General features: G+C 43.6%; 1 protein-coding gene across 2 annotated transcripts in view; it reads left to right on the top strand.

Annotated features, from left to right (window-relative positions):
• Positions 1-6,838: 6,838 nt before the first annotated feature.
• The window catches only part of KLHL15 (kelch like family member 15), a 28,511-nt gene continuing 23,120 nt past the window's right edge, over positions 6,839-12,229 (top strand). Inside the window, exons 1-2 of one of the 2 annotated variants that reach the window (XM_061177924.1) lie at positions 6,839-6,891; positions 7,471-7,670. The gene's annotated coding sequence lies outside the window, so the exon portion shown is untranslated. Of the gene's footprint in view, positions 6,892-7,208; positions 7,671-12,229 lie in introns of those variants that run through there. The other variant, XM_061177925.1, reaches the window with a different exon arrangement.

Below are 12,229 nucleotides of genomic sequence, written 5' to 3'. Positions count from 1 at the left end.
TCACAGATGTAGAAAACAAACTTATGGTTACCAAGGGGAAAGGGGGGGTGAGGGATAAATTGGGAGACTGGGATTGACACATACACACTGCTATATATAAAATAGATAACCAACAAAAACCTACTGTATAGCACAGGGAACTCTACTCAATACTCTGTAATGACCTATATGGGAAAAGAATCTAAAAAAGAGTAGACATATGTATAATTGATTCACTTTGCTGCACAGCAGAAACTAACACAACATTGTATTTTTTGTTTGTTTGTTTTTTGGCCGTGCCTCGCGGCTTGCAGGGTCTTAGTTCCCCGCCCAGGGATCAAACTCCGGCCCTTGGCAGTGAAAGCACAGAGTGCTAACCACCGGACCGCCAGGGAATTCCCTAACACAACATTGTAAATCGACTACACTCCAATAAAAATTAATTTTAAAAAATGGCGACATTCACTGTATCTTTTATTGACGGTGGATGTTCAGCAACTTACAGTACGTGTCTCCCCAGCTTGTAGCGTACCACACTCTAGTCTCCTAGACCAGTTCCTGATGTTCTCTGGGATGGCTCCCTACCCTTGGCACGCCCCAGGTTCTATTCCTTGCACCTTCTCCTTTTTCCCCCATTCCCTTCAAACCTGCTCCTTCTTGAAGTCTTCCAGATCTCAGGAAATGAAAATTCCATCCTTCTTTGCTACCTTTCTTTCCTTTATCCCTACATCCAGGAAATTCTGTTGGTTCTACCTTCAAGAATATTTGCAGACTCTGGCCAGTTCTCACCGTCTCCACCGTGGCCCCCATTCCACTCCATCGTTGGAAAAGTCCGTCTCCTTACCCATCTCCCTGCTTCCACACTTGTCTGCCTAATTCTTTTTTTAACTGCTCATTTTATTTTTTTGTGTGTATTATCTTCCAGTGTTTTTTTCCCCTTTCAGTTCTATTGAGATGTAACTGACATACAGCACTGTATAAGTTTAAGGTGTACAGCATAACGACCTGACTTACATATATTGTGAAACGATCACCACAATAAGTCTAGTTAACATCCACCATCTCATACAGATACAAGGGGGAAAAAAAAGAAAAAATGCTTTTTTTCCTTGTGGTGAGAACTTTTAAGATCCACTCTTTAAGTAACTTTCAAATATACCGTACACCAGTGTTAACTATAGTCATCATGTTGTATATTACATTACGCCTAAATTCTATGTTCTACACAGCAGCCTGAGTGTTAATCATATTACTCCTCTTCTCAAAACCTTCCAAAGGTTCCTAATTTCTCAAAGGCCAAAGACCTTATAATGGCCAACAAGGCTTTACACAGTCTGGTCCCTCATCTCCTTCAAGTCAAGGCTAAAATAACAGAAGAAAAAAAAAAAAGGGACTTCCCTGGTGGTCCAGTGGTTAAGACTCCGCCCTTCCACTGCAGGGGCATGGATTCAATCCCTGGTAAGGGAACTAAGATCCTGCATGCCGCGCAGTGTGGCCAAAAAAAAAAAAAAAAAGGCTAAAATGACTACCCTATTATCCCAGTTAAAATTGGAACACCTCTCCCCCTTGACACTCATAATCTCTTTATCTTGCTCTATTATTTCCCATATGGTCACATTCTAAGAGAGACCATATAATTTGCTTATTTATTTCATTTATTGCCTGACTTACGCAGTCTATAAGAAGGCAAGAATTTTTATATGTTTTGGTCACTGATAGATCCGCAGTGCTTAGAAGAGGACTTGGCACATAGTAGGTACTCATAAATATTTATGGCATGAATAAATAAATTGGTATAGTAGATTATAAGTGAACAATTTATTGAATTAAGTAGGAGTAAAAAAAATGCAAGTGTGACGATCACTGAATATGTTAATCAGTATAATAACAAAATACAGTGGAAAGAGCATGGGGTGAGAGGCAACACAGGAGGGGAGAAACCCTGTCTGCCAAGGTCTATACATGCCAGCCTTCCTGATTTTTGCTTCTTTTCCCTCTGTCCTTCGGGTCCTACTGTAACCCTACTAAATTTTCAGCGGTTCTCTAAATAAAGGTGCCTCGCTGCCTCTTCCAGGATTGGAAGGCACTGCCCTGTGAGTATCCTTTACTCTTTCTTTTTCCCTTTCCCCCTTCCCTTTGGACTGAACTTAGCAATCACTGCCTCCAAGTAACCTTGCTTGACACGCTGAAGCCCAGATTACATCCCCCCGTTTGTGCTAGCTCACACAGCACCCCATGTTGTCTAAATCTGTCACAATGTGTTAGGGACTCTGAAACCAAAGCTGAGTGTTTTTGAATCCTTGTTGGCTGGCCACAGGTGCAAAGCAGTTACTCTAACAACTGCAGGCAGAGAATTGTTTGCTAGGGCTTTAAGGATGGAAGTGAAATATGAAGAAGCATTTGGTTCCTGGAAGAATTACAGTGTTGAGTCCCCTTGACCATAAAGATATGTTATCACTTCATTTTCCTTGAGGTAGCTCCCCACATTGGTGAAATAACACAAATGAAAATATTTCAGACACACCTGTTTCATGGGGGGAGTGCCCTGTGAAGGGCCTTTGCTTGTTTGTTTTTGTGTCCACATCCCTTTTGGATGTTTAGGAATTTCGTATTCTCCTAGCTGGGCCCAGGGGATGGGTCTGGGGGCTCATGAGATTGGGGAAGAGAGAAGATGGGAGAAACAATTGATATTTTTGGGCTTCCCTGGTGGCGCAGTGGTTGAGAATCTGCCTGCTAATGCAGGGGACACGGGTTCGAGCCCTGGTCTGGGAAGATCCCACATGCCGCGGAGCAACTAGGCCCGTGGGCCACAACTACTGAGCCTGCGCGTCTGGAGCCTGTGCTCTGCAACAAGAGAGGCCACGATAGTGAGAGACCCGCGCACCGCAATGAAGAGTGGCCCCCGCTTGCCGCAACTAGAGGAAGCCCTCGCACAGAAACGAAGACCCAACACAACCAAATAAATAAATAAATAATAATTAAAGGTGCTAATAATTTTTTTTTTAATTGATATTTTTAAGAATGGGTTCCCACCAAATAGTACAGATCTTAGAGATGACCAGAAAGAACATCCCTGTGTAAGGATCTCTAGAAGCCATGACCTGTTTAAAGAGATTGCAGTTTCCTTGTGATGGCTTTAGGTTTTTGCTTTGCTAGGGAAGTGGAGGGAGAATTAAGTTTGAGTCACGAAGTGCAAAGAGAGAGTTGGAGAAATATGGAGAGGTGGTGAAAGACCAGAAGGCCAGAGGTAATAATAGGAGAGAAGCTAAGAAGAGCCATTCCAAGTGACAGGTGACCAACGATGCCCAAGATGTGTAAACATTAACCAGGATTCCTCCAACATTCATGAAGACACTGATTTCCTATTAGTCATGCAACATAATATTCTGTTTGGCTGTTAAAACAACAAACTTTCAAGGCTGGAAAAGTTTGGGATCAAACAGGGGATCCTGATTGCATTTTGAAGGTTCCATCTGGGATAGGGACCCGGAAATAAGGCCTAGGACAACAGCCACCATCCTGTTGGAATGTGTCAGTGTACAAGTCTTGGTGTGGACCCGCAGAAGTTTGTACTGATTTGGGGGATACCGGTGTACCCTGAGGGGCTTAGAAAAACCCCCTGAAGAGCTACAGAGTGCTTGGCAAAAGTTTTCAAGAGGAAAGAAAATGCATATGCAGCTTTATTAGAGTTTGCTGAGGGTGTAACTCTTTGATTCCCTGAGACTGGGGTGGAGGCTAGTTACGTGAAAATTGATTACCAAGATAATTACCATAGACTCTGGATTTCTGAAGAGCCTCAACTTCTTTTTTAAAAAAAGAGGGGAGAGGGTATACAGTATCCTAAATCCTCAGAACCCCTGGCTATGAACTTCCTTCTAACTCCACTACCACTCCCAGCCCCAAGCCTCTAGCATGCCTCCGGACATCTCTGGACTGCTAGATATCGGGTTTGAGGACTGTACTCTCAAATACTTAAGCTAGACGGCTGGGAAAAGACAGCTTCCAGTTGCACCATGGGGCTTTTTCAGTGTGAAAGGATGCCCTCAAGGCATTTAGGAGCTCCCATTACCCTCCAGTAGTTGGTGGGAAAAGTAATTGAGGACAGGAATTACCTGGAGGAGTTAGTTTATTTAAATGATGTGGTTTTATTTTGCTTGGTCTTGGAGAAGCAGAATGCTTCTTATTATACTAGACCCTTCCATAAAACACTCATTTTTTAAAATTTATTTTTATGTTTCTTTTTAAAAAAATTTTGTTAAAAACGCTCATTAGGGGCTTCCCTGGTGGCGCAGTGGTTGAGAATCCGCCTGCCAATGCAGGGGACACGGGTTCGAGCCCTGGTCTGGGAAGATCCCACATGCCGCAGAGCGACTGGGCCCGTGAGCCACAACTACTGAGCCTGCGCATCTGGAGCCTGTGCTCCGCAACGAGAGGCCGCGATAGTGAGAGGCCCGCGCACCGCGATGAAGAGTGGCCCCCACTTGCCACAACTAGAGAAAGCCCTCGCACAGAAGCGAAGACCCAACACAGCCAAAAATAAATAAATTAATTAATTTAAAAAAAAATGTACTTAAAAAAACAAACAAAAAAAACGCTCATTAAAAAAAAAAGATAGTAAAGGAGACATCAGTGATTAAAGATAACTTTTTTTCAGGGGTGGGCTCTACATAGTAAATATATAGATTGGTGGAAAGACACAGCCCAGTTTCAGAAACTGTATATATACACACACACACACATAATTTGGACTTAATGGAATGTCACCAGACCGTGTAATGTCATAGTAAGGAGCACTGTGATGACAATGGCTCATGACACTGTAAGTATGTATACACGTGCTACTTAGAACACAGACACACACACATTTCAGTCTCCGCTTGAACAATTCTCTCTCTGGACAGGTCAGTGCCACACTATGTAATACATAGTTCAAAATGTATGTCTATTAGCTAATGTACAAAAATCAAAATCCAGCGCTTTTAGATGTTCAAGAATAACGCATGAAAACTCAGATGTTCAAAGTTGAATCTATAACTTTTTTTTAAAATTTTATTTATTTATCTATTTATTTATTTATTTTTGGCTGAGTTGGGTCTTTTGTTGCTGCGCGCGGGCTTTTTCTAGTTGTGGTGCGCGGGCTTCTCATTGTGGTGGCTTCTCTTGTTGCGGAGCTTGGGCTCTAGGCGCGCGGGCTTCAGTAGTTGTGGCTCTCGGGCTCTAGAGCGCAGGCTCAGTAGTTGTGGCCCACGGGCTTAGCTGCTCCTTGGCATGTGGGATCTTCCCGAAGCAGGGCTCAAACCCATGTCCCCTGCATTGGCAGGCGGATTCTTAACTACTGCGCCACCAGGGAAGCCCCATAAAATAACTTGAGAATGTTATAGAGGTCTTCCCTGGTGGCGCAGTGGTTAAGAATCCGCCTGCCTAAGCAGGGGACACGGGTTCAAGCCCTGGTCCAGGAAGATCCCACATGCCGCGGAGCAACTAAGCCCGTGCGCCACAACTACTGAGCCTGCTCTCTAGAGCCCGCGAGCCACAACTACGGGAGCCTGTGCTCCGCAACAAGAGAAGCCACAGCAATGAGAAGCCCGCGCACTGCAACAAAGAGTAGCCTCCACTCGCCGCAACTAGAGAAAGCCCGCGCACAGCAATGAAGACCCAACGCAGCCAAAAATAAATTTATTTTTTAAAAAGTTATTTATGGCTTACAGTTTTTTAAAGCTTGTTTCATAGTTTAAATCAGAAAAGGGACACGTATTTCCCTATTTTCAAAAGATTAAAGTGATTCACTATTTTTTCCCACGGAGTAGTCTACTTCAGCAAAACGGTACACAGTGTGCTATTTTGACTTCTTGGGAAACATGACATATTCAAGTTTGCTAGAAAGAGATTAATGATCGTTTTTAGCCATACATCTCCCAATATCTTCGGGATACTGGTCTAGAGAGAAAATGGTGGCAGGGGGTGGGGGTAGGAGAAATCTCTCAGTTTAGGATCAGAAATGGGCAATGGATGACTTAATTTAAGGTTAGTTGTAGAACCAGTGGCCTCCAACTGTGTTTTTCTGTCATCTACACTTTTCCCACAAAGAGATTTCACAACAATAAATTTACAAAACAGTCCTGTAATGTAGTTTTAAATTCTTAAATCAAGAAAAGGTGGTATGCAAAAAGCATTAGCTACAACTCTAGAAACGATTTGTCAAAAGCGAACAACAACCCCCAAAATCACTGCCCTCTGAATGTTCGTTCTTGCCGTCTTATTTTGACGCAAATAGAAACAGAACAGCGTTTTTAGATCCGGCATTTCTGTGCGGTGCAGACATGCCGTTTTCTATGAATTTTCTCACCTCTGGGAAATGTACTTCTGAAACGTGTAACTGCTGTGCAACTAGCCAAGTGGAACTATGACGCAACAATCCCCTGCAAGTTGCCTTTAAAACAATGATGTCATTTGGCGCAGATGTAGTCACGTTTATAACACAGGTACATACCGCAAAGCTCCCTCCACGTCGTCCCTGATTCCCCCACCCCCACCGTGTGCAAGATGCAAAAAGACATTTCCCGGGTTTCCTAACTCTCAACTTGTCGAGGGTGGGCGCACCCCACTGGCTCGAGCCCACCGCTCGTGCAAACGAAGTGGGACCGCGGCGAGGGGACCAGCATTGCCGAGAGTTCGCAGCCCCGACGGCGAAGCCGCGGGGGAAGCCGCGTCGGGCCGGGCCCGCGGCGGCAGCGTCGGGCCGCCTTCTTCCCTCGGTGAGGCCCGCTGGCGTGGCCTGCAGAACGTGGGGCCCCGCGGGCGTGGGACAGCCCTGCCCCCACCCCGCTCCCACACCCGCTCCCGCTCCCGCGGCGCCGGAAGTGACGCGCGCTGGCTGAAAGATGGCGGCATTGGCGCTCGACCAGGGGGAAGGTAAACACCCTCCGGGCCGCTCCCCGCGCGCGGGCCCCCTCGAGGCGCCGGTGGGGGCCGAGGGCGCCTCCCAGGCCTCCGTTCCAACTCTCGGCTTCCCACCCCACGACCTCCCTACCCGCGTGGCAGGCTTCCGCTTTGCAACGACGGCGGACGGAGCCCCATGCCGGCAGGCTCCGCCTCCCTGGGCGGGCCCCGGGCGGCTCCCGTGGCCCGCAGGGGGCGCGCGGCCCGGAGCGGCCCCTGGCTCGTGGCCCCGCACGCTCCGCCCCTTGCCCGCCCCTTTCCCGCCTTCCTCCACCCCCGGCGTGGGTGATCCTGAGGCTCGGCGCGCTTCGGGGCAGAAGCTCAGAGACGCCGTCGTCGACGTCGCCGTTGCCGGCGCCTCTGCTGCTGCCCGCGACCCCCCCCCCCAGCCCCTCTCTCCGCCCGAGGCCCCGAGTCGGCCCTACCGCCGACCCCCGCCGGGCGCTGCGAGGCCCCTGGCGTTGGCAAGGCCGGGCCCGGCCCCGACGCCGCTCCGCCTCGCGCAGATCCCGACTATCTCGAATCGCGTCTCAGCGCTGTCTTCTTTCCCAGGACTGGTTTCGTGGGGGCCGCAGGCGCGCAGAGTCGCCCCCCGCCGGAGCGCCCCGGCCCGGCCCCGGAGCGGCCCCTTGTAGACGTTCGAGGAGCCTGCTGAGTGCCGTCCCGGCGCCCGACCGCCCACCGTCCGGCCCGCTGGCCCGCTTCTTCCTGATGCAGACTGCCGTCCACTAGAGGCTGGACGGACCCCCGAGGTGCGTAGCCGCCCCTGGCCCTCCGGCCTGCGGGAGCCCGGGCTTCGTCCGCGGCCCCGCGCTAGGCACGGATTCGGTAGCCCTTTCTGCACCGACCCGAGTCACACATTTGGTTGACGCCGGGATCTAATTTGTCTTTGAGTGTACTTAAATTGTTTGAAATTTAATTTTTTTCAAGGAGAAAAAAAAAAAAAGGAAGAAGCATAATTCAGCCATTTTTTGCAGCACACAGCTGCAGGTACCATGATTATTTTCTCCCTAACCCGTTTCTTCCCTTTAAAAATTCTGTGTGCGCCTGAAATAGAACTATGCGAAATGCGAGGCATAAAACGCGGAATCAGAAGGTCTGGGTTCGACTGGGTGACTCCGAGAAAATCGCTTACCGAACCTCGGTTTCTTATCTATGAAATCTAGTCAGTTATAGCCACATCACAGGGTAGTGAGGACTGTATGAGGTCATATATGTGAAAATAATCTGTAGCTGTAAAGTGTTGTAAAAATGCAAGGCAATTTTTAAAGTAACCTTTGCCAGAGTGGTGAATGTTGTAGTGGCTAACTGTTGCTGCCTCTTTATTTCTATATTATAAGTATAAGGAATAAGTGCGGGATAGCGAAGCAGTGCTGTGAATCGACTAGATATATAATAGTCACGTTGCTTGGCCTTCTTCCTACGAAATGCTAACTGCTTATTTAAATAACGGTATTCTTTAATTCAAATTTAACGTTACTGTAGTGCTTTGCTTTTCATTTTTCTAGGCCGCTTATGCCCTTTTTCTTACTCGGAATATTAAGCACCTTGCATTTGTTTAGTCTTTTCTATTTTTTGAATTTACATTTTCTTTTGGTAATCTGATTAAATTGTAATTTAGAAAATGCTTTTAAGATATATACCCTAATTTTAATGCCTGTTTTTCATATCTAGGAAACAAGATGCCTGAATATCTCTACTAATGTGAAAATTGTTTTTGGAGAGCTTGTAAATGCAGTCAGATTTCTGTACTTAATAGATCTAGAAATGTATAGAAAATTTCAACTTTGGGACACTTAATGTAATATTTATGTAATTTAATTCTCCTTTTTAATCATCACAACACTTAGTAGGTGCTTAGAACCGGTTTTTCAGTGGTAAAGGATGTTAATTTGCACTTTTTATTGCCGATTAACTCGGGGGGGATACTAGGATATATAAGCCATAAATATTTGTGGTTTGAAAATCGGACTTATTTGTCAGAATTTGTGATACATATGTGTAACAGATCAGTATGAAATCATTTTTATTTGGCACATCAAAATGTATGGCTTTTTAAAATGGTCCACAAAAAGTGAAAGAGAAGCTTTTTTTTTTTTAAGTATATTGTTATTTTTAGCTAACAAATGGTTTTCTGAGTTTTTTTCTGAAATGTTTTATTAAATTTATAATCCAATACCAGTTGTCTTTCTGAATATGCTTTTTTTTTTAAAGCAGAATAATATAAGGCGGGCAGGATTAAATTAGCAAAGAAGAGCCTATTTTAATGTGCTAGCTTTTATACATTGGACTTATCGCTTGTCCTGAAGATAAAATTTTGGCAAATCAGTGCTTCATTGGGAATTTCAAGGTTTGGCCTTCTCTCTGCCTTGATTTGGGTTACCTGGGGCTAAAACCTTGGAACCAGGGCTGGTGTGGCTTCATGGGTGTCCAGAAGGACCCCAAACTTGGTTTAATAATCTGCGTGTAAAACTGGCATTGTACAATATAAAGGTGAATAGTAAAATTCGTGGTAATAATGTAAATTTTTTATTTTTCTTTACTTAGAATGCATTAAACAGCAAATAAAAAAACACCATGACATGTCGAGAGAGACCTCAGAAGAAAGGAGAAAGCTTTGTACTTTACTACCTTTAACGACACTTTTTTCCTGCTTTTGAGCGAGGGCCCCCACATTTTCATTTTGCCCTGGCCCCCAAAAATGATGTAGCTGGCCTGTTCTGAAACTTGCCCTTTCCTATTTTAAATGTTTTCAGAGTGAATAACATTAACTGTGAAGAGAATGAATCTGTAGCTTATGAAGGGTCGGATTAGTTTATTAGCATATATTTCCTCTGAATTGGTAGCTGGTGGGCTTTTTTATTGAAGAGAAATGAAAGGCAGTTATTGGTGAAGCATTGCAGGATAGTGGTTAAACTCGAAGGCTCTGAAGTCAGGCTGACCCCAGCTTATGAAGAATCATAGCCTTGGGCAAGTTACTTAACGTCTGTGAGCTTTGATTTTTTTTCATCTCTAAATCAGGGATGGTTACAGAACATGGAGGGTTGCGAGGGTTAAATTTATTTATTCATCCCACAGATATTTATTAAGCACTTATTATGTGCCAAGCACCGTTCCTAGAAAGGTTCTGGGGATACAACAGTCAATGAAACAAAACAAAACAAAAAAGAAAACAACAAAAAAGTAAACTAAATAAGGAAAATAGCCTGTATCTCCATTTAATATTACTATGGAGAAAAATAAAGAGAAAAGGAACGGGAGGATTTTCTGTTGGGTGGGGTGGGTGGGTGGTTTTCGATTTTAAAGAGGGGGTTTGGGGAAGGCCCCACCGAGATAAGACACGGGAGTACAGACCTGAAGGGAGCCATGTATATTGGGATTAGTGATCCAGGCAGAGGGAATGGCAAGTTCAGAGGTCTTAAGGCGGGTGTGTGGCTGTTTTTCAAGAAACAGCAAAGAGGCCAGTGTATCTGGGACAGGGTGAACAAGGGGGAGGAATTAGGAGAGGAACTCTCACAGTTCATTTTTGCCATGGGTATATGTTGTGCTGCTGCTGGTCTGAAAGCGGAAGGCCTTTTCAGAATTAGAAATTTTAACTTTGGAATAAAGAAACTAGAAAAGGCAAGATATTTCCTCAGACTTTTTGTTTTTAATATAAGACCTTTAAAACTCATCTGGCTGAATCATTGAAGCAGATAAAAACAGATAGAAGATTTATTCTTTGTGATAAGATCATTGAATTTAGTTAATGATTCTGCATCGTTTTAAGATTTGCAGGAAATCTGTATCATAACATCAGGACCTTCCAAAAGGTTCAGTTTAGTTGTTTATTTCTTATGTAAAACTAAGGTGTTAACATTATAGTATTGATGATTTCATGTTAGGAAGTAACTTAGTAGAAGATTTGGGGTTTTATTCCCCAATAGAGGCTTTTCCTAGAATTCTCACTGGATCCAATCTCTAAAGGCTAGGGAAGCTGTTTTCCATGACATCACTCTTGGACTACTTTTACTTCTAGTGAGGAATAAGCAGAGGAGCATTAAATTAAAATCTTCTGATGAAAAAATAGCATTGAAACAGGAGTGGCTTTTTCTTATAAGGTTTCTTTTATTATAGGATGACTAAATGCTAAACATACCTGAAAAGTGAAGTAATTTAGATATTAGGTGCCAACCGGGAGGCTGGAGGACCCAGAGCCTTTCTAAAAGCTTAGTTAATGGTCATTTGCAGTTTGGTACTGAGTTATAAAAACATTTTGATGGACAAGAAAGAATTTCCAGTACTAAACAAATTAGTTAACTTATGCAGCCTTTCCTCTAGTATTAGACTTAGTTGTTTCTCAATTTGAGTAGTATATCTCAGGATAAAATGACTGCTAATAGAGCTAATAAAGTTAGTCTGTTTTTGGAATTTCTTTCCTTTTAGATTGAGAAGTTGGTTGCTTTGAGATTGTTGAATAAAAGATTTTTACTTTACAGGTTACAGAAATTGTGAGAAATTTTACGATTCAGGAATTAATTCTATTTTTATCCGTAGTAAGCTTTGCATTTTCTTTTTAGTATGCAAGTATGGCATTTTCTGCATAGGCATCAACATTGGTAGGCTAACAGTTTGAGGATGAAGGTAGTATGAAATAATTCAAAGTTTTCATTGGAGATACGTATATCAACCTCTGAGAATCTAGATTTGTACTGAATAAATTAGGGTTTAGTATGAATTTTCAAGCAGCTGTAGGAGGAATGTGAAAGCATTAAGTTATTGCTTATGGCATAAACATGGAGGTTAGTTAATTTTGAAATATCTTCTACTTAATTGCCCAGAATTTTGCCCTCCAATCAGAATGACAGCCTTCTAACTGAAAAGGAAGCATTTACTTTCTTTGCCTTTAATTTCCTGTCCAATTTTACCCCCACCAGACTTCTTTCTTTACTGGTCACTAGAGAGTTTGAACTGTTAGAAATTTCTGTGATACAAATAGCAGTAGTGGTCTTCCAGGGCAGAGGTAGGAAGAGGTTGCTTTGTGTATGTGTGTGGTGTTATTTATCTCTTGTACAGTCAGTGGTACTTAAACTTTTTGGTCTCAGAACATCATTATACTCTTAAAAATTACTGGGATCTCAAAGAGCTTTTGTTTATGTGGGTTGTGTCTATTTATATTGACCATATTAGAAATTAAAATTGGAAAGTTTAAAAAAAATACTTGTAATTCATTCTAAAAACCCATTACATGTTAATAATTAAAATTGGGAAGTTTAAAAAAATACTTGTAATTCATTCTGAAAAAACCCCATTACCTGTTAATCTAAATAAC

This window comes from Eubalaena glacialis, chromosome X, assembly GCF_028564815.1.
Source record: "Eubalaena glacialis isolate mEubGla1 chromosome X, mEubGla1.1.hap2.+ XY, whole genome shotgun sequence".
NCBI lineage: Eukaryota > Metazoa > Chordata > Mammalia > Artiodactyla > Balaenidae > Eubalaena > Eubalaena glacialis.
The sequence above is the reverse complement of the archived record's forward strand: the minus strand, read 5'-3'. Positions and strand labels throughout refer to the sequence as shown.